This window comes from Maylandia zebra, linkage group LG20 (genome assembly GCF_041146795.1).
Source record: "Maylandia zebra isolate NMK-2024a linkage group LG20, Mzebra_GT3a, whole genome shotgun sequence".
In the NCBI taxonomy this organism is placed as follows: domain Eukaryota; kingdom Metazoa; phylum Chordata; class Actinopteri; order Cichliformes; family Cichlidae; genus Maylandia; species Maylandia zebra.
In genome coordinates this window covers 21,684,306-21,702,137 of record NC_135186.1, presented here as the reverse complement: position 1 = coordinate 21,702,137, position 17,832 = coordinate 21,684,306, and the positions used below count along the sequence as shown (strand labels likewise).

Below are 17,832 nucleotides of genomic sequence, written 5' to 3'. Positions count from 1 at the left end.
GATGAGAGAGAGCATGTACCGAGTCAAAAACTTGACGACACCAGGAAGCGGGAACCACTGGGCGAGGGCGGCCGGTGGAAACGTCACAGACGAGGAGGGGACCACCGTCCTGCACGGGTCTGTCCTCTAGTATGAGGCCCGTCTGGGTGGATTTAAGCGCGAGGATGTCAGGGTCACCGCTCTGATCGGCAGCCATGGCGGAGTAGTCTATGCCGAGAAAGACGGGAGAAACCAGCGCACGGGACAAACAGTCAGCCACATGATTGGATTTACCAGCCACGTGCCGAATGTCCGTGGTAAACTCAGAAATGGCTGCCAACTGCCGCTGCTGGCGTGCACTCCATGGATCGGAAACCTTGGACATGGCAAACGTCAAGGGTTTGTGGTCCACGTATGCGGTAAAGTGACGACCCTCGAGAAAAAACCGGAAATGACGAGACGCCAGGTGGAGCGCCAGTAGCTCCCTGTCAAAAACGCTGTAATTGCGTTCGTTGTCACGTAGCGTACGGCTGAAAAAGGCGAGCGGTTGCCAGACACCCGAGATTCACTGTTCCAGCACCGCACCCACTGCTATGTCCGACGCATCAGTGGTCAACGCAATCGGCGCTGAGGGGGATGGGTGGGCCAGAAGGGCAGCATTAGCTAACGCTGACTTAGCATCAGAAAACACTTGGATGCTGTCCGGAAACCAGTCAACGGGGTCATTAGCTTTTTTACCCTTTAACGCCCCATAAAGGGGCTTCAGCAGGTGTGCCGCTCTGGGGAGAAAACGGTTGTAAAAATTCACCATCCCCAAAAATTCCTGCAGTGCCTTAACATTCGTGGGACGCGGAAATTCTGAAACAGCTCGGACTTTGTCAGGCAACGGAACCGCACCCTCGGCGGAAACACGGTGCCCAAGGAAATCGAGAACGGGCAACCCAAACTGGCATTTAGACGGATTAATAATCAGTCCATGCTCCGCCAAACGCTGAAAAACCTGACACAGATGGAACATGTGCTGCTCCTTCGAGCTGCTGGCCACCAGTATATCATCAAGATATACAAAAACAAAGGGCAGCCCGCGCAAGACCGAGTCCATCAACCGCTGGAAGGTTTGGGCGGCACCTTTCAGGCCAAACGGCATGCGCAGAAACTTGAAAAGGCCGAAAGGTGTAATTACGGCGGTTTTGGGGACATCCTCCGCGCGCACGGGAACCTGGTGATATCCCCGTACCAAATCGATCTTCGAAAAAACCGAGGTCCCCGCAAGATGGGCGGAAAAATCTTGGATGTGGGGAATGGGATAACGATCGTTCTCTGTGACATTATTAAGATGGCGGAAGGTCGCCACCGACCATCAGATTTAGGCACCATGTGTAACGGAGAAGCCCAGGCACTGTTCGAACGCTGCACGATGCCCAGACGCTCCATGGTGGCAAATTCTTCCCGAGCGACAGCCAGTTTGGCGGGGTCCAGGCGGCGCGCGCGCGCGAACACCGGGGGCCCTACTGTAGTTATGTAATGCTCCACCCCATGCTTCGTCACCGTGCTCGAGAAAGTGGGGACAGTGAGTGAGGGAAACTCAGAAAGCAAACACTGAAAAACGTCACCCGAATCTACTGAGTTAGCATGCACCACGGGCTGAGCACCCCGAGTCAAACAGGGTAATGAGGAAAATGACACAGCATCAATTAAACGTCTGTTAGCAACATCAACCAGCAGCCCGTGAGCACAAAGAAAATCAGCGCCTATTATAGGCACAGAGCTAGCAGCAACAACAAAGTTCCACTGAAAGTCACGGTCGTGAAAGCAAACAGTCACCAACCTTTCACCGAAGGTTTTGATGGGAGAGCCATTAGCCGCTGTTAGCAATGGCCCGCAACCCTCAGCTAGCCTGTCCGAGCCAGCCGGGGGAAGAAGGCTCTTCTGTGAGCCGGAGTCCACCAGGAAACGCCTCCCCGAGCGTGAGTCCTCTAAGAAAAGCAGCCTTTCCGTGTTGCCAGCGGTCGCGGCTGCTACAGAGCGCTGACATGCCCATTTCCCTGGGTCTGGAAACTGCAAGGCGGGAGGCAGCGCCGTGCCTTCGCTCCAAAACGCTGGTGATAAAAACAAAGCCCCTTTCCGCGGTGCTGCCGTGCAGCGATTCCGGCCACCGTGGACGAGTCGGAGGGCCCCTGGAGCATCGGTAAGGGGGCGGGGGAAAACGCTGGTGGGTCCTGAACAACCGTCTGGACGCCGAAAGTCCTGGTAGCCAGGAGGATGCGATCTGCCTCTTCCGCAAGGGAGCGGTAATCCTTCGTGGCCAATAGCGGGGAGTTGGCAAGGCCAGCGCGCACTGGAGCCGGCAGCTGTCGAAGAAAGAGGTGGGTGAAGAGAAATCCTCCGTCATCCGCGCCCAGCAAGGACAGCATGCTCTCCATGAGCTCGAGAGCGGTGCCGTCACCCAGGCCCGCGATGGAAAGGAGTTTCTCGGCCCGCTCAGCATCAGAGAGGGAGTAATGCCGCAGCAGCAGCGCCTTGAGGGCGGCGTACTTGCCCTGGGCTGGGGGATCCCGGAGGAGAGTCATCACGCGGCGGGTTGACAGCGGGTCAAGTGAGGCCACCACATGGTGGTATTTAGTGTCGTCGGCTGAAACTCCACGAAGAGCAAACTGAGCTTCTACGTGCACGAACCATGAAGGAGGATCGTGAAGCCAAAAATCTGGCAATTTAAGCGCCACAGCAAACGCAGCCATCAGCGGAGGTGAAGGTCCGGCGGCCGCCGATGCTTCCAGGCCAGAGCTGGCTTCATCGTCGAGCCTTAGCATGTTCGCTACAGGGGTCACCAATGTGGAGGTATGTAATAACGACAGGAAATGTCTCAGTGTCTCACTCCAACAACTTTATTAACTCACTCTCAGAACTTCACATTTAGTAAGCGCCAAAATCTCCACCCCCACACTTCCCTTCAACTTGGGTGTGAGTGGAGCCACCTGGTGGTCCGCCACACTATCACTTTTTGGTGGTCAACTCTCTCAAGCAGTTTAACAGTTTCTGTTGTGCCGGTCACTGTTCCCTGTTTCTTCCTGACCTTGTACTTTCTCCTCACATTCCCCTCTTTCCTCTCTCCCTCTTTGGACTGACAATCATACACAAATAGATTGTATTCAATTACCGTAATTGTCGGGCTATAAGCCGCTACTTTTTGCACAAGCTTTGAACCCTGCGGCTTTTAGTCAGGTGCGGCTTTTCTATGGATTGTCCATGAGCGGATTTGTTTTGTTTGTTCCGCTGTTGTACCGCACTACGTTGCCTGGCGGAAGGATCGGAGTTCAAGAGTGGTATGTTGGTCACATGTCCATCCGCCAGGCAACGTAGTGCCGTACGAAGTAGCGTGAAAAACAAACTTCAAAGTAGCGCTACTCGTTCAGCTGGAGGCCTGGATGATGAGCGGCGATAAACTTGCAAAAAGCAAGTTATGCCCAACTCCACCATTGGATTCTTACAGCGTGGAAAAGTGTGAAAACATCCACGATCACCAACGGATTTCGAAGGGCTGGACTGCTGCATGATGGAGAGGAGGCTCTTCAGAGGGTGTTCGACTCTGACACTGACAACGACGATTTCTTTGGTTTTGAAAGTGACAACGAAAGAAAGGAGCTGAGAGTGGATGATGAAGCCACCCTGAGCCTGTTTGTTTCCGACACTGGAGAAGAGAACTTTGGTGGTTTTAGTGGGCAGGAAGAAGAGAAAGATGGTGGTGAATGACTGACTTTTCTTCTTGTTAAAGCCGTGTCGCTGCACCTGAGCCTAAAAGGTAGTCTGAATCTATTTTTCTGGTGTGCTGTAGGTTATTGTTATGTACTACATTTGTTACTCATTTATGAAGCACAGTACATGTTTTGTACTTGTAATTACCGCTAGTTGTACATATACCCTAAAAGGTTATGCAAATATGTACCCATAACTTGTTTTTCAAAATATTAATAAAAGTGATGTCTCCAAACAGCCATCTCTTTCCTGACAATTCGCTTTGTGCATATTCTCTTACATATGATAAGTCAACATTGAAACACCTGCGGCTTTTAGTCAGGTGCGGCTAATGTATGTACAAAACAGGATTTTCCCCTGATTTTAGCTTGTGCGGCTAATATTCAGGTGCGCTCTGTAGTCCGGGAAATACGGTAGATGAAAATATTACATTAATATGAAAAAAATTATTATAAAGATCACTAATAAAAAGTCCTCTCTCGGTGTACTTTCAACCAAAAGGCAAATAACCAAACCACATGTACATCTAATAAAAGATATAAATATTGAAACACTGATCCAACATTAAATTTATTGACGGATCATTTGTTCTTTCATTTTTACCTGAATGTTGTTCCTGGGTTTAATATCGGCACATGCACATATGACAAAATAAGCAGCTTCTCTCATTCCATTTCAAACAGGACAGTGGCAACAACAGTAGGCTAAAACAATTTTAAGTTTTAGATTTTAAATAGGCTGTATAAATTTCAATGGGAGCAACAGGACGGTCAGCTAGAAAGAAACATGGTCTGACTCCAAACTAACTATATAAAGAGTAACTGAAGGTTAAATGCAGCTAATATGTCCTGTTTTAAGCCAGGCACTTGCACCTCTGCTACGTTTCACATCTAATGATATACTTACATATCTTATATATATGTGTTTGGTCCAAAAAAAAACTCTGACAAGTTAGGATACTTATTTTAGTAGGTAATGTTTTAATGTTGCTATATAGATTATTTTGGTAGCAATCTTGTGTTTAACAGTACTTTGATACAACTCATGGCTGAAAACGAATGGTTCACCTGAAGACTCACATCATAGACAAATATTGTATTTCCTGCTATGAAGGAAGCAGGAGCTGAGAACTGTTCAGCAACTCAAGTTGGAGCTGTTAGCTCATGTAATTCAAGCATGGATGAAAAATTTATTCTGATTTTGTTCATTCCAACAGATTCAGAAGATTTTTTTTATCACCCAGAATATGAAAAACAATAGGTAGTGAAGTAACTATCCAAATGTTTTCTCATTTGAGGTGACAGTCTTCTGCAGCCTTTCACCAGATGTTTAAATCAGGTGTTTTCCATTTAATGATCCACGGTGTACACTCATTGGCAGGGGAACAATATGAGAACAGCCCCACCAAGGTTTGCAATTCTGGAAGAGCATGTGGGAAATGGAGGATACACAACAACAATGTTCAGTGGTTAGTGAAAGCAGAGCATAGCAACCTCACTGAACAAGATCCAGTAACCATCACAGTGGCAGAAATGCAAGAAAGTCTCCAGTATGAAGGACTCCACAGCATCAGGCCCTGACCTGATTCACATCTACAGGTTAAAGAAGCTAACTGCACTTCACAAGCACCTGGAAACAACACAACGTTAGAGGCCTTTGTACTGCTTACTGTGAATAACTCATCTTTGATTTGGACACATTTATTAAAGATAATAACTGAAAACACTATAAGTGCCACAGGGAGTAGGGCTGCTCGATTATGGCAAAAATGATAATCACGATTATTTTCACTGAAATTGAGATCTCGATTATTTGACGATATTTATTTAACAATATGTATTGAATAATGACTTTAAAGATTGTCATAAAATAGTGTGCAAATACTGATAACAGTGCAAATGTTTGCAATATAAAAAATAAATGAAAAATGTAAACATCTGTAGTGAACTTTGCAGTGTTGCTCTGTGGTGCAGCTACAACACTGTAGCAAAGTTTACACACTATGTCTACTTGATCCACGTCTGACTCCGTGAACCCATAATGTTTCCACACCACTGAAGTTTTTTTTTACCTCTCTTTTAAACCAACAGCAGTCACTCTCCTGTCCAAATAACTTCTGCTTGGCTTTCCGAGCTTCCCTCGGGTCTTCTTAATCAGCGATCCCCAACCCCCGGGCCTCGGACCGGTACCGGTCCGTTAGTCGTTAGGTACCGGGCCGCGAGAGTTGAGGCTCAGGTGTGAAATGTATAGTTTTCAGGGTTTTTATCGGTTTTCAGCGTTATTTTGTTATCGTTTTTATCGTTTACTCAGTTTTCCTTGGTCTTTTCACGTGTGTTATGAATAAATTTTCTTTTTTTCGGTACCGGTACTAGTTTTATTTTGTCTTATTTATCCGCGACACCTTAAAGGTCGGTCCATGAAAATATTGTCGGGCATAAACCGGTCCGTGGCGCAAAAAAGGTTGGGACCGCTGCTCTCAGTGTTGCCAACTCCTCAGTAAGGAAAATCGCTATTGGTTGTCCTAAAAGTCGCTAGAAGTCGCCAAATGACGTCATCGCCTAATTTGTATAATTGGTCATGCTAATGTAATTGTAACCTACGTTGTTGGAGAGAGAAATAACATCGTGGAAGAGACATAAAGTGAGTAAAAAACGTCCTAAATGCAGTTAGAATTTATTTAGAACTACAAATTAAATTTCTTTTAGCAATTATTGTTTTTTAATGTCACAGTTCCAACCCTGCTCCTTTATCCGGGCCTGGACTGGCAAAAGTGACCCGAAATTGGCACTCTGGTGGAGTCACTTTGTGTGTGAGAGTGTTTGTTTATAAGTAGTTTTAAACCTTGTGATCCACAAAACAGCATAACAGTAGAAGAAGAATTGACTGCGTTACAGTCAGTGCGGGAGCAGCGGCTTCACTCATGCGCGATTCATTTGCCCTTTGGACGCATGGGTGTGAACATCTCCTGCCCTGATAACAGCGGGGGAGGACTATCCTCCGCCTGGGAGAGCTTTGGCACGGGTGAGGTGCCCACGGCAGCACCCGCTGCTTGTTGAGAGTAAGAGCGATACGCGTTTTCACGTCAAAATGTCGTCATAAATAAGTCTCCAATAGTACCAGAAAAAGTCGCCAGATTTGTCGCTAGTCGCTTTTTAGAAAAAAAGTCACTAAGGGGGTCTGAAAACTCCCTAAATATAGCGACAAAGTCGCTAAGTTGGCAACACTGGCTGCTCTTAATTGTTGTGACACGTGTTCGAAATGCAGAGAGGTGCGCTGGATTTGCCACACGGAGCAGCGCGAGAGTAAAGCACGAGGGAGGGGCTAATAATTGGCTCAGTCATTTTTAATGATCGTTGAAAGCCCAGATCGTAATCGTGATTAAAATTCGATTAATTGAGCAGCCCTAACAGGGAGTAACAATGGAATCTTAAATTTCATTCAATTTAATTGGAGGCAAGTTATTAAGTTTACTAAACTGTTGAATCATTCAACAATTTTCTTTCTGTAGTGCTAAAAATTGTGACACAATATTTTTAAATTATAATGTCTTGCAGTACTTTTTTTGCACTTTTACAGATAAATTGATAAAAGTCACATCTTGCTTTGGTTTTTTTTTAAATCCTCTATATAAGGTAATTGTTTAATCAGAATCAGAATGCTTTATTAATCCCGAGGGAAATTAGGGTTACAGCAGGCAGCACGCTAATGGCGCATGCGCACTTACAAAGGAACCTTCTGACCAACTTTACACAAACATCATGTAACCCTGGAGAGTTACTAAGGGTTTTAGTGTGTTATGAGTGATGTTAGTATTTTGAGTTCACTGTTAAGTTTTATTAAGTTAAATTATTTTGTTGAGAATTAATAAAATAGAAGATGTCTATAATGTCCTGATGGTCCTTGAAGTATACAGGGGGAAGTACCGCCTCCTGCCGTTCACTGCGTAGCAGTTACGGATATCAGGAGAGAGGGAGAGGAAGAAAAGTCCGTTTTTTCCAAGTGAAAAGCGTAGTTGTTTTTATTCAGTCGGATTGTACGGTGGAAATAAACTATCTGGAAATTGTTGTTAACCAGAAAGGAGTTTGTTACTGCTCGGATTCTTCTGGGTGAGTTAATTTGTTGTGAACAAGAATATTGTGAGTTTAAGCCACTAACGATGACATGCTAGCGGCTATCGCGGCTATTGCTATTAGCCATGTGGCTGTACATGTGTGATTGTGAGGATTAAACTGTATGTTAGAGTTTGTTAGCTTCCTATGACGATGCGTGTAAAGATTGTAAGTCATATGTATGCTGTAGATGTTGATATGTTCCTATATCAATCCTTAATTGTGTTCATTGTGAGGTGAATACAGTTTAAAGAAAATGGGGTTATGTTTCTTTGTAGTTGTGCTACAACGCTTCACCATCGCCATTTTGAAGCTCCAGGAGAGTCCATTTTATTGGTTACTTTGGTAAGAAGTTATCATTGTCTATGTTTTGGAATATTCTGTCGTTCTTTTTGTATACTGGAAAGGTAAAATACAAATTTGTTAGTATGTATGAACGAAACATAAGAAAGGATATATGTCTAAATGACTAAATATAGATTTTTGAATGTTATTCTGACTGTGTTATACAGGTCAGGTTTTTTTTACTTGGGAGTACAGTTCAGTGATGATCCAGTCCAAAGATGGCGAGCCACCCCTCCAGGACCCTTGAGATGATTGCTTTAAGAAGAGAACTAAATTCTTTGGACGAACTGTGAACTGTACAAACTCTACTTAAGTGGTAGGACAGATTTGCACGTCATTCCTCCTTTGCACATCCTGCAAAGAGAATCCTCATTGCTGGACTCACACTTAAGGGTGTCGGCTGACACGAGAGAGAGAGACTGAGTCAAATCCCCCGGGGTTGTGTGTGTTTTGTTTATTATTTTCCGTGACTTGGGCCCAATTTTTCCTTTCATGTACTGTTATTGTTTTCATTGTATGTATGTAAGATTCTTTAATTGTGAATACAAATTGACCAAACCAAGTTCTCAGAGCGTTTCATTAGTCATCCACTGCTCCAGTAGTCGAACCTCAGCTATTGGCCCAACACACAGGTAACCATTTAAATCTGTATCCCAAGTGTTGAAAGGGGTGTTACAATCACATTGGGGAGACATGTCAGAAAGGTAGGCTGATAGGAAAAAAACAACGAAAATACACTACATGAGGTAAGAGGAGGAGAAAAAAAACTCCACTCAGACTGAGCTCCTAGTGGGAGAACAGTTTAATAACAGAAAAAACACCTCAGCACAAAAGCACATGACTATCAATACACCATAGAAACACAAGACAAGCAACAGGGGTGGGTAAAGAGTAAGAGAGAGCCGGTGTAGACAGCGCATCCGGTCCTGCAGCATGTCTGCACTGGTCCAGTTGACTGCCATCTTCCCCAGTAGGGCACAAGCATCGAAGGCGTATGGAAAGGGAGGGGGGGATCAGTGTGTGCACATCAGTGTATGTGTGTGTGTCCAGAGTTCAGCTGAGACAGTGTCCTTCGCCCCGACAGGCTAAGTAAACAGTCTTCCAGCCAACCCAGGTGTCCTTGCATGGGATGGGAAGAACAGTCATAACACAGTCGTTATCAGGGAGTGATTGTTCGGCTCCAGCCTTGGGCCTGCAGCTGGCGCCGTGATGGGGGTCCGCAATTTTGATATTGATTTTGTAAATTTCCATGCGAGCAGCCCAGGAGAATTTTCAGGCTGCTCTTTAACACCGACGCTGGTCTCTCAATCTCCCGTTGGAGAGCCGCGAGCCTCCCCATGATGGTATCAAACTTCTGTTCCATGGTGTTGTCATTCTTTTGATTCTGAGACCTCACAACTGCAGTGATCCGTTCCGCGATGTGTTCCAACTGTCGTTCAAGGGTCTCATTCTGAGCAGGCCTCTCTCTGATGTATCCCCCCATACGCTCAACGGTGTTATTTTGAGCCTTCAGTTTCAGTTTCAGTTTTCAGTTTTATTTGTCATATGCAAGTTAGCACACGGTCAACATTGCAATGAAATGTGTTTGACGAGCAGCAGTCACTCAGCAGGATGATACAGTAGGAGAAAATATAATAAAAAGAAAAGAAAATAATAAAGAAAATAGAAAAATAGTAAGGAGCAAAATATTAGAGAGACATGGTAAAAGAGAAAAGATGACTAAATATATATGTATCTATAAATATAAATATATGTACACTAGTGATTAAATAAGAAAATCTTGAAAAGAAATATGACGGGAGGGCAGATGGGATATTGCACAGGAATGAGCAGCAGAAAATTACAGTATTGCACTTTTAAATATAAATATCAATGACAATAAAGTGGAGTGACCAGTGCAGATTAAACAGAGTACTTGTGAAGCTGCAGGGTAGCTTCTGAGTGCTGTGTTGTGTGTGTTTAAGTGTTGTGGTTGAGGTGTCGTATGGCTTGGTGGTAAAAACTGTTTTTGAGTCTTGTAGTCCGAGCAGACAGACTCCTGTAACGTCTGCCAGATGGTAACAAGGAGAACAGCTGATGTGCTGGGTGGCTGTGGTCCTTGATGATGCTGTGTGCTTTACGGAGGCATCGCTGGAGATAAATGTCCTGAATGGCAGGAAGCCTCGTGCCAGTGATGTGCTCTGCTGCCTTCACCACCCTCTGTAGTGATTTACGGCAGCTTGCCGAGCAGCTTCCGTACCAAACTGTGATGCAGCTTGTCAGCAAGCTCTCAATTGCACACCTGTAAAAATTTGAGGTGATGTGATGTTGGCATTCATGCTAAACTTCCTCAGCCTCCTCAGGAAGTAAAGCCGCTGGCGAGCTTTCCTGATAGCAGTGTCTGTGTGAAGGGTCCAGGAGAAGTCCTCAGTGATGTTGACTCCAAGGAACTTGAAGCTGCTGACCCTTTCGACCTTGACACCGTTGATGTGGATGGGCTGGTGTTCTCTGACTGGTCGTTTCCAGTAGTCCACTATCATCTCTCTAGTTTTGCTGATGTTGAGAGTCAGGTTATTTTCCAGACACCACTCGTACAGTGCCATCACCTCCTCTCTATAGGCCGTCTCATCGTTGTCTGTGATGAGGCCTATGATGGTGTCATCCGCAAACTTGATGATGATGTTGGACACGTGTTTAGCAACACAGTCGTGTGTGAACAGGGAATATAGGAGGGGGCTAAGCGCACAACCCTGTGGCGTCCCTGTGTTTAGGATGAGTGATGAGGAGGTGTGCTTACCAACTCTCACCACCTGGGGCCTGTTTGTGAGGAAGTTTAGAATCCATCTGCAGATCGGTGTTCCCAGCCCAAGGTCGACAAGCTTCGTGGCAATTTTTGAGGGGATGATGGTGTGAAATGCCGAGCTGTAGTCGATGAAGAGCATCCTTGCATATGTATTCCCTTTCTCCAGGTGAGTGAGGGTGGTGTGCGTTGCCAGGGCGATGGCATCCTCTGTGGCTCTGTTTGTCCGATAGGCAAACTGAAGGGGGTCCAGTGTGTCAGGGAGGGAGGAGCAGATGTGACCTTTGACCAGCCGCTCCAGGCACTTCATGATGATGGATGTCAGTGCAACAGGACGGTAGTCATTCAGACAGGAGACCACTGATTTTTTGGGAACGGGAATGATGGTGGATGCTTTGAGGGACGTGGGGACCACTGACTGCCTCAGGGAGAGGTTGAAGATGTTGGTGAACACCTCTGCCAGCTCGTCTGCACACACTCTGAGTAGCCGGCCTGGGATGCCGTCTGGTCCTGGAGCTTTGTGAGGATTTACCTTTTTAAAAGGTCCATCTCACAGCTTCTGTTTTCAGAGTTAGAGTTGCAGCCTCACTGTCCTCCTGAGGGTAGAGGATCTGCTCTCTGTTGTCTGCGTCAAAACGAGCATAGAAGTTGTTGAGCTCGTCTGCGAGAGATGCAGTGGACTGAACACTGCCTGTGCAGTCCATTCCACAGTCGCCTGGTGTCAAAGCTGTGGTAGCTGGACTCCATTTTGTCCCTGTAGTCCTTTCTGGCCTTTTTTATGGACTTTCGGAGGTCGTACCTGGCTGCTTTATATGCATCAGCATCCCCGGAGTTAAAGGCAGAGGTCCGCACTTTTAGCTTGGCGTGAACGTCTTTATTTACCCAGGGTTTCTGATTTGGATATATGCGGACAGTGGTTTTTGTGATGGTATCATCCATGCACTTTCCAATATATCCAATGACAGAGTCTGCGATTTCATTGATGTTGCCATCAGCTGCATCCACAAATATCTGCCAGTCAGTTGTGTCAAAGCAGTCCTGCAGGACCTCCTCAGCCTCACTGTCCCATTTGTAGATGACCCTGGAAGCTGGTTTTTCCTGTTTCAGTCTTTGTCTGTATGCAGGCAGCAGCAGAATGGAACAATGGTCTGCCTTACCAAAAGCTGGGCGGGGAAGGGGTTTGTAGCACTCTTTGAATGGAGTGTAACAGTGGTCCAATGTTTGATCACCTCTTGTGGGGAAGAAGATGTGCTGATAGTATTTGGGGAGAACCTTCTTCATGTTGGCTCTGTTGAAGTCTCCCAGCACAATAAAGGCAGCTTCTGGATTTTTGTTCTCAAGTCCAGTAATGATGTCATACAGTTCGTCCATAGCAGTAGCCTTATCAGCATGTGGGGGAATGTAAACAGCTGAGAGGAGAACTGAGCTGAACTCCCTCGGGAGGTAAAAAGGCCTGACTTTAATGGTCAGCAGCTCGAGACTCTGAGAGCAGTAAGTTTTTAAGATACACACATCTCTAGCCCACAAGGAGTTAACCATAAAGCACACCCCTCCTCCCCTTTTCTTGCCTGAGTCCTTCGTTCGGTCTCCCCGGTAAACAGTGAATCCATCCGGCGTGATGGCGCAGTCGGGGACGCTGGGCTCCAGCCATGTCTCTGTGAAGGCCAGAACGCAGCAGTTCCTGATGTCTTGCTGGTGTTTACACAGCAGCTGTAAGCGTCTCCAAGGTGTTAACCATATTACGTTCGTTGTGAGAGGTCGCGCCTCGTCCCATCGCTTTGATTCCAGCGGGCAGCCTTGGGGGGGTTTGAACAGCCGGTTTCGCTCTCTTATTTCTCCGATAAACCAGGGCTAAGCCAACTCCGATCAGCAAGAACCCTGTTATCACGGTTTAGTGGAAATTGCTACAATGACAGAATATTACTCACTGGATTGGCTTGCCCAAACCTAATATTTGAAAGAATTTTAAGCAAAAAATGACCCACTGCTAATTTACTTCAAACATCCTGAGGATGGACAATGCAGTGCAAAGTGTGTTAAACATTATAGGCTCAAGTTACAATTGTTTCTGGACCATTTTGCTTGGAAAATGGAACAAATGTACAGACCTATTTGAACTGGAACACTCACCTTTTACCAGTGTTTGCACAGTGTGCCTTATTATCACGCACTTCTGTGTATCTCTTCCTTTGTGTTGACTGTCTCTCTGTTTGTGTATCCAAGGGTGTGGTGCTCCTCGCAGCTACCTGTTTGCACATCTGTCATTGATCATTATATCAGTGCTGTTACACTGCTGTCAATACAATGTATTTATATTGTCAAACACAGAGTATTCATAATAATTTCTTACTATCATAAGTTTGCATTCAACAGCTCATAATGAGTTCTCCGTATCTCCCTCCAGGAAACAGGTTCTCTTACACAGAGCCCTCCACCTTTCACCAAACTTTTGTAATGTTATGTTTATGTTACAGACATCATAGGTTGTCCCAACACAGTTGGGGGCTATTCAATTTTAATTGTTATATGATGCCACCAATTTATACTCACTGACCCTTTAAGCCTCCGGCATGACAGCGTCACCATTGTGCAACTGTCTGCCATTATTTCTACTCCACTCAGCTCCTCATCCCTACTTCTTCAAGTATTGCAATAACTTGCTGCTAACCATCTTCATTCTCTAACATTTCAGAATACTTATATTAGTAGGCAATGCTGTGATGTAAACTTATGGATTATTTTAATCTTGTGACAACACTTCTAACAACTCATGGCTGAAAGTTAAGGGGCCACTGGAAGCTTTACATCACACATATTTCCTTCTGTGGAGGAAGCAGGAGCTGAGGACTGTTCAGCAACTCAAGTTGGTGCAGTTAGCTGATTTAACTCAAGCACGGATGAAAAATCTGATGTTGTTTATTCCAACAGATTCAGAAGATTTCTTACCACCCTGAACATGAAGTACTATCCAGTTGCTGTCATTTAAGGTGATGATCTTTTGAAGCCTTTCTTCTGTGGAAAATAGTGACAACCAATGTTAATAAACCATGTAAACTAGTGTTACAAAGCAAACTAACCATGGTTTCTGTTATCTAGTTAGGCTAGCAATGGACTTTCTACAAGAAATAAACATAAAGACACAAACCAGAGTAGAATGACACAGGTAGATCAGATCTACAGAAAATGGTCTTTAGTCAGATGTCTAAGGAACTTGGAAAGAAAAGCATCTGGACTTCTTTAAGTTCCTTGAAGACGTTTCACCTCTCATCCGAGACAAGAAACACAAGGAATGGACATCAGACCAGTTAAAATCTTTGCTTTGGTCTGATGAGTCCAAATTTGAGACCTGTGGTTGCACCCACCGTGTCTTAGTGCGGTGCAGAAAAGGTGAATGGATGGTCTCTGTATGTATGGTTCCCAGGCAAGGCAAGGCAAATTTTATTTGTATAGCACACTTTCAGCACAGGGCAATTCAAGGTGCTTCACATGATTAAAATTAAAACACATAAAATAGAACATAAATCACTTTAAAAGTTAAAATACAAGAAAACATTTACAATAAAACAATAATCAAGACAATAATTTGTATGAAAATTAAAACGAGCAAGTAGAAAGCCATAATAGTATCAGTTACTCATAAGCTAGTTTAAATAAGTAAGTTTTAATTTTAGACTTAAAAGAGTTCAGTGTCTCTGCAGCTTTGCTTTCTCCCGATAGTGTGTTCCAGATGTGAGGAGCATAGAAACTAGAAGCTGCTTCTCCCTGTTTAGTTCTGGTTCTAGAGACAGTCAGTAAACTAGAGCTGGAGGACCAAACTGATCTAGATGGTTTGTACCATGATAGCAGATCTCTAATGTACTCTGGTGCTAACCCATTCAAGGATTTATAAACTAATAAAAGCACTTTAAAGTCTGTTCTCTGACCTACAGGGAGCCAGTGCAATGACTTTAAAACTGGGGTAATGTAATGTGCTCTATTTTCTTGGTTTTAGTGAGAACATGAGCAGCAGTGTTCTGGATCCGCTGCATTTGTCTGATTGATTTTTTAGGTAAACTTGTGAAGATACTGTTACAGTAATCAAGTCGGCTAGAGATAACTGCATGGATGAGTCCTAACGTGAAGCATGAAGGAGGAGGTGTGATGGTGCTTTGCTGGTGACACTGTTGGGGGTTTATTCAAAATTGAAGGCACACTGAAACTTAAGATATTAACGAATTATTATGAATACTCTGTTTATGAAAGTGTGAATACATTGTATGGACAGCAGTATAACAGCATTACTGTCATGATCGATGACAGGTGTGCAAACAGGTAGCTGTGAGGGAGGAGCACCACACCCTTGGATACAAAAACAGAGACAGAGAAACACAGAACTGTGCAATCATAAGGTACACTGTGCAAACACTGATAGAAGGTGAGTGTCTTCCAGTTCAAATAGGTCTGTACATTTGTTCCATTTTCCAAGCAAAAGGGTTATTTCCTCCAAACAATTAGCTTAAATAGAGAATTTATAAAACAAAACTAAATATGACTTTAATCAATGTAATTTTAAAATTGCAGGAAGTCGCAAAATGGCACACTGAAGCAGCACCAACAGCGACATGCCATCCTTTCCAGTTTGCGTTTAGTTGGTTTAGTATGTTTAGTATTTGGTTTCCTGGCCTCCACAGTCACCTGATCTAAACACAATAGAGATGGTTTGGGATGAGATCGACCGAGTAAGGGCCAAAGGTCAAACAAGTGCTCGGCATCTCTGGGAACTCTTTCAAGGTTGCTGGAAAACCTTTTCATGTGACTACCTCATGAAGCTCAACGAGAGAATGCCAAGAGTGTGCAAAGCTGTATTCAAAGCAAAGCCTGGTTATTTGAAAAATCTAAAATATGTTTTGAGTTGTTTCACACTTTTTTGTTTACCACATAAACAAACACATTTTCCATGTGTTGCAGACTTAAAAGGAGTTTCTAAATTCATGCAGTGTTGGTGAGGGCTGTGGCTCAGGTAGTAGCGCCTACAAATTGAAAAGTCAGTGGCTCAATCCCAGATTTTCCAGTCTGTATGCTAAATAAACTTTGGATTAGATATTGAACAGGACATTAGGTCTGAGAGGTCTGGGAGAAAGTTTAGATGCAGCAGTCGACCAAGATAGTGTGCATTTCTGAGTCCCTGTTTGGACATCCATCCATCTATTTTCTTCTGCTTGTCCTGGGCCAAGTCGCAGGGGCAGCAGCCTAACCAGAAAAAACCCAGACCTCCCGCTCCTGGGCCACCTCCTCCAGCCTTTCCGGGGGAACACCAAGGCGTTCCCAGGCCAGCCAAAAGATAGATTCTCTTGAGTTTGTCCTGGGTCTTCCCCAGGGCCTCTTCTCGCTGGGACATGCCCAGAACACCCCACCCAGGAGGCATCATAGTGAGATGCCGAACCACCTCAATTGGCTCCTTTTGATGTGGAGGAGCAGCGGTTCTACTCTGAGGCCCTCCCAGATGGCCAAAACACCTGACCCTATCTCTAAAGGAGACAGGCCAGGTGTTTGCCAGCCACCCTTCAGGCAAAGCCGCTTATATCTGCGATCTTGTTCTTTCGGTCACTACCCAGTGCTCACGACCATAGGTAATGGTAAATTCAGAGCTTCAGTTTTACACTGGGTGTGATTGCTCTCTGAGTATTTCACCCGTGCAGCACGTTAAATATCTCGAGTGTCTCAGTGTTGTTTATTCACCTGACTGTTTGTTAACTGTAAATCTCTGACATTGTTCAAGGTTCAACATTGCAAGTGACCACTTCCCTAGATCCCTGATCATTTTACTAACATAAGTAAAGAGAAAAGCATCTAAATAGCCCAGCCTAATGGTTGTGTGCTAAATCAATGAATAAAAATGTCAACTGTAAACATAACTGGCCCATAGCTGTGGAAATTGACTTGAATTCTTTAGTTTGTGGAGATCAACAGTAATTTAAAAAGAGCTAAATTTGTCCTGAGCCATCATATAAAAGTTTATCCCGACCTGTCTCGAATAGAGAATGTGTGGCGTATTTGGAAGCACAAAATGCCACAATGAAGATCTCGTACTGTTGCCCACCTTAAGACTTGTTTGCAGGAAGAATGGTGCAAAATTACACCTGAAACACTTCACTTGGTGTCTTCATTGCCTAAATATTTAAGTGTTGTATTAATACTGTGTCCAGTTTTTCTACATCATTTTTTTTGGTTCATGCATTAGGTGTCCAACTTTGTTCAATTCTGTTTATTCAACAGTACAAAATAATCACTGAAAAATTATTTGTTGCTAGCTGTAATCAGTCTGCCTCTCCGTTTACTCTTTCAAACCAATTTTTTCTTCAGCTTTCTGCAGTTTCTTCACCTGATTAAATGGCTATGAAAATATTCTCCTGAGCATCTTTAAGTTGTGTCTGATTTCACAACAAAAAAGGAAACAGAAAACATGATGATCAGGAAGACTTGAGTATAAAACAAGAAATACTTGTAGAACAGTCACTCAAGGTCCGTTGTGTTGTGTTCATCCTGTGTTTCCAGTCTTTAACTGCTATTTATGTTCATGCATTGGGCGTGTCCAACGTTGTTCAGACTTGTTTTACCAATTGTTTAAGCTCATACACGTGTTTTAAACAAGTCGTGTACACTTAACTTGATGCTTGGACTCACTGGGTATTTATGTATCAACATTTGTATATTTACTTCATCCTTCTCATATGAGAGTTTCATATTTTATTTGAACAAAATCAGTGGTTAATCAGTGGCTGTTGATCAATAGTCATGACAATTTGCATATTAATGATCAAGAAACTGACCTCACAGCCCATTGTTTAATCAGTGGGTTTGTTTCAGTCACTGTGCAAAGAATGAACA

The 17,832-nt window shown here is 44.3% G+C and overlaps 2 long non-coding RNA genes across 3 annotated transcripts in view; one reads left to right on the top strand and one right to left on the bottom strand.

Annotated features, from left to right (window-relative positions):
- Nucleotides 1-17,832, bottom strand: part of LOC143414277 (uncharacterized) — a 52,514-nt gene that overhangs the window by 23,529 nt on the left and 11,153 nt on the right. The window lies entirely within an intron of this gene.
- Nucleotides 7,569-8,742, top strand: LOC105941395 (uncharacterized). 2 transcript variants are annotated; one of them, XR_001167992.5, is made up of 3 exons: nucleotides 7,569-7,838; nucleotides 8,120-8,186; nucleotides 8,354-8,742. It is a non-coding gene; the product is annotated as an uncharacterized LOC105941395 (long non-coding RNA). The 2 variants fall into 2 exon arrangements; XR_013094851.1 differs by having other exon boundaries at nucleotides 7,569-7,868.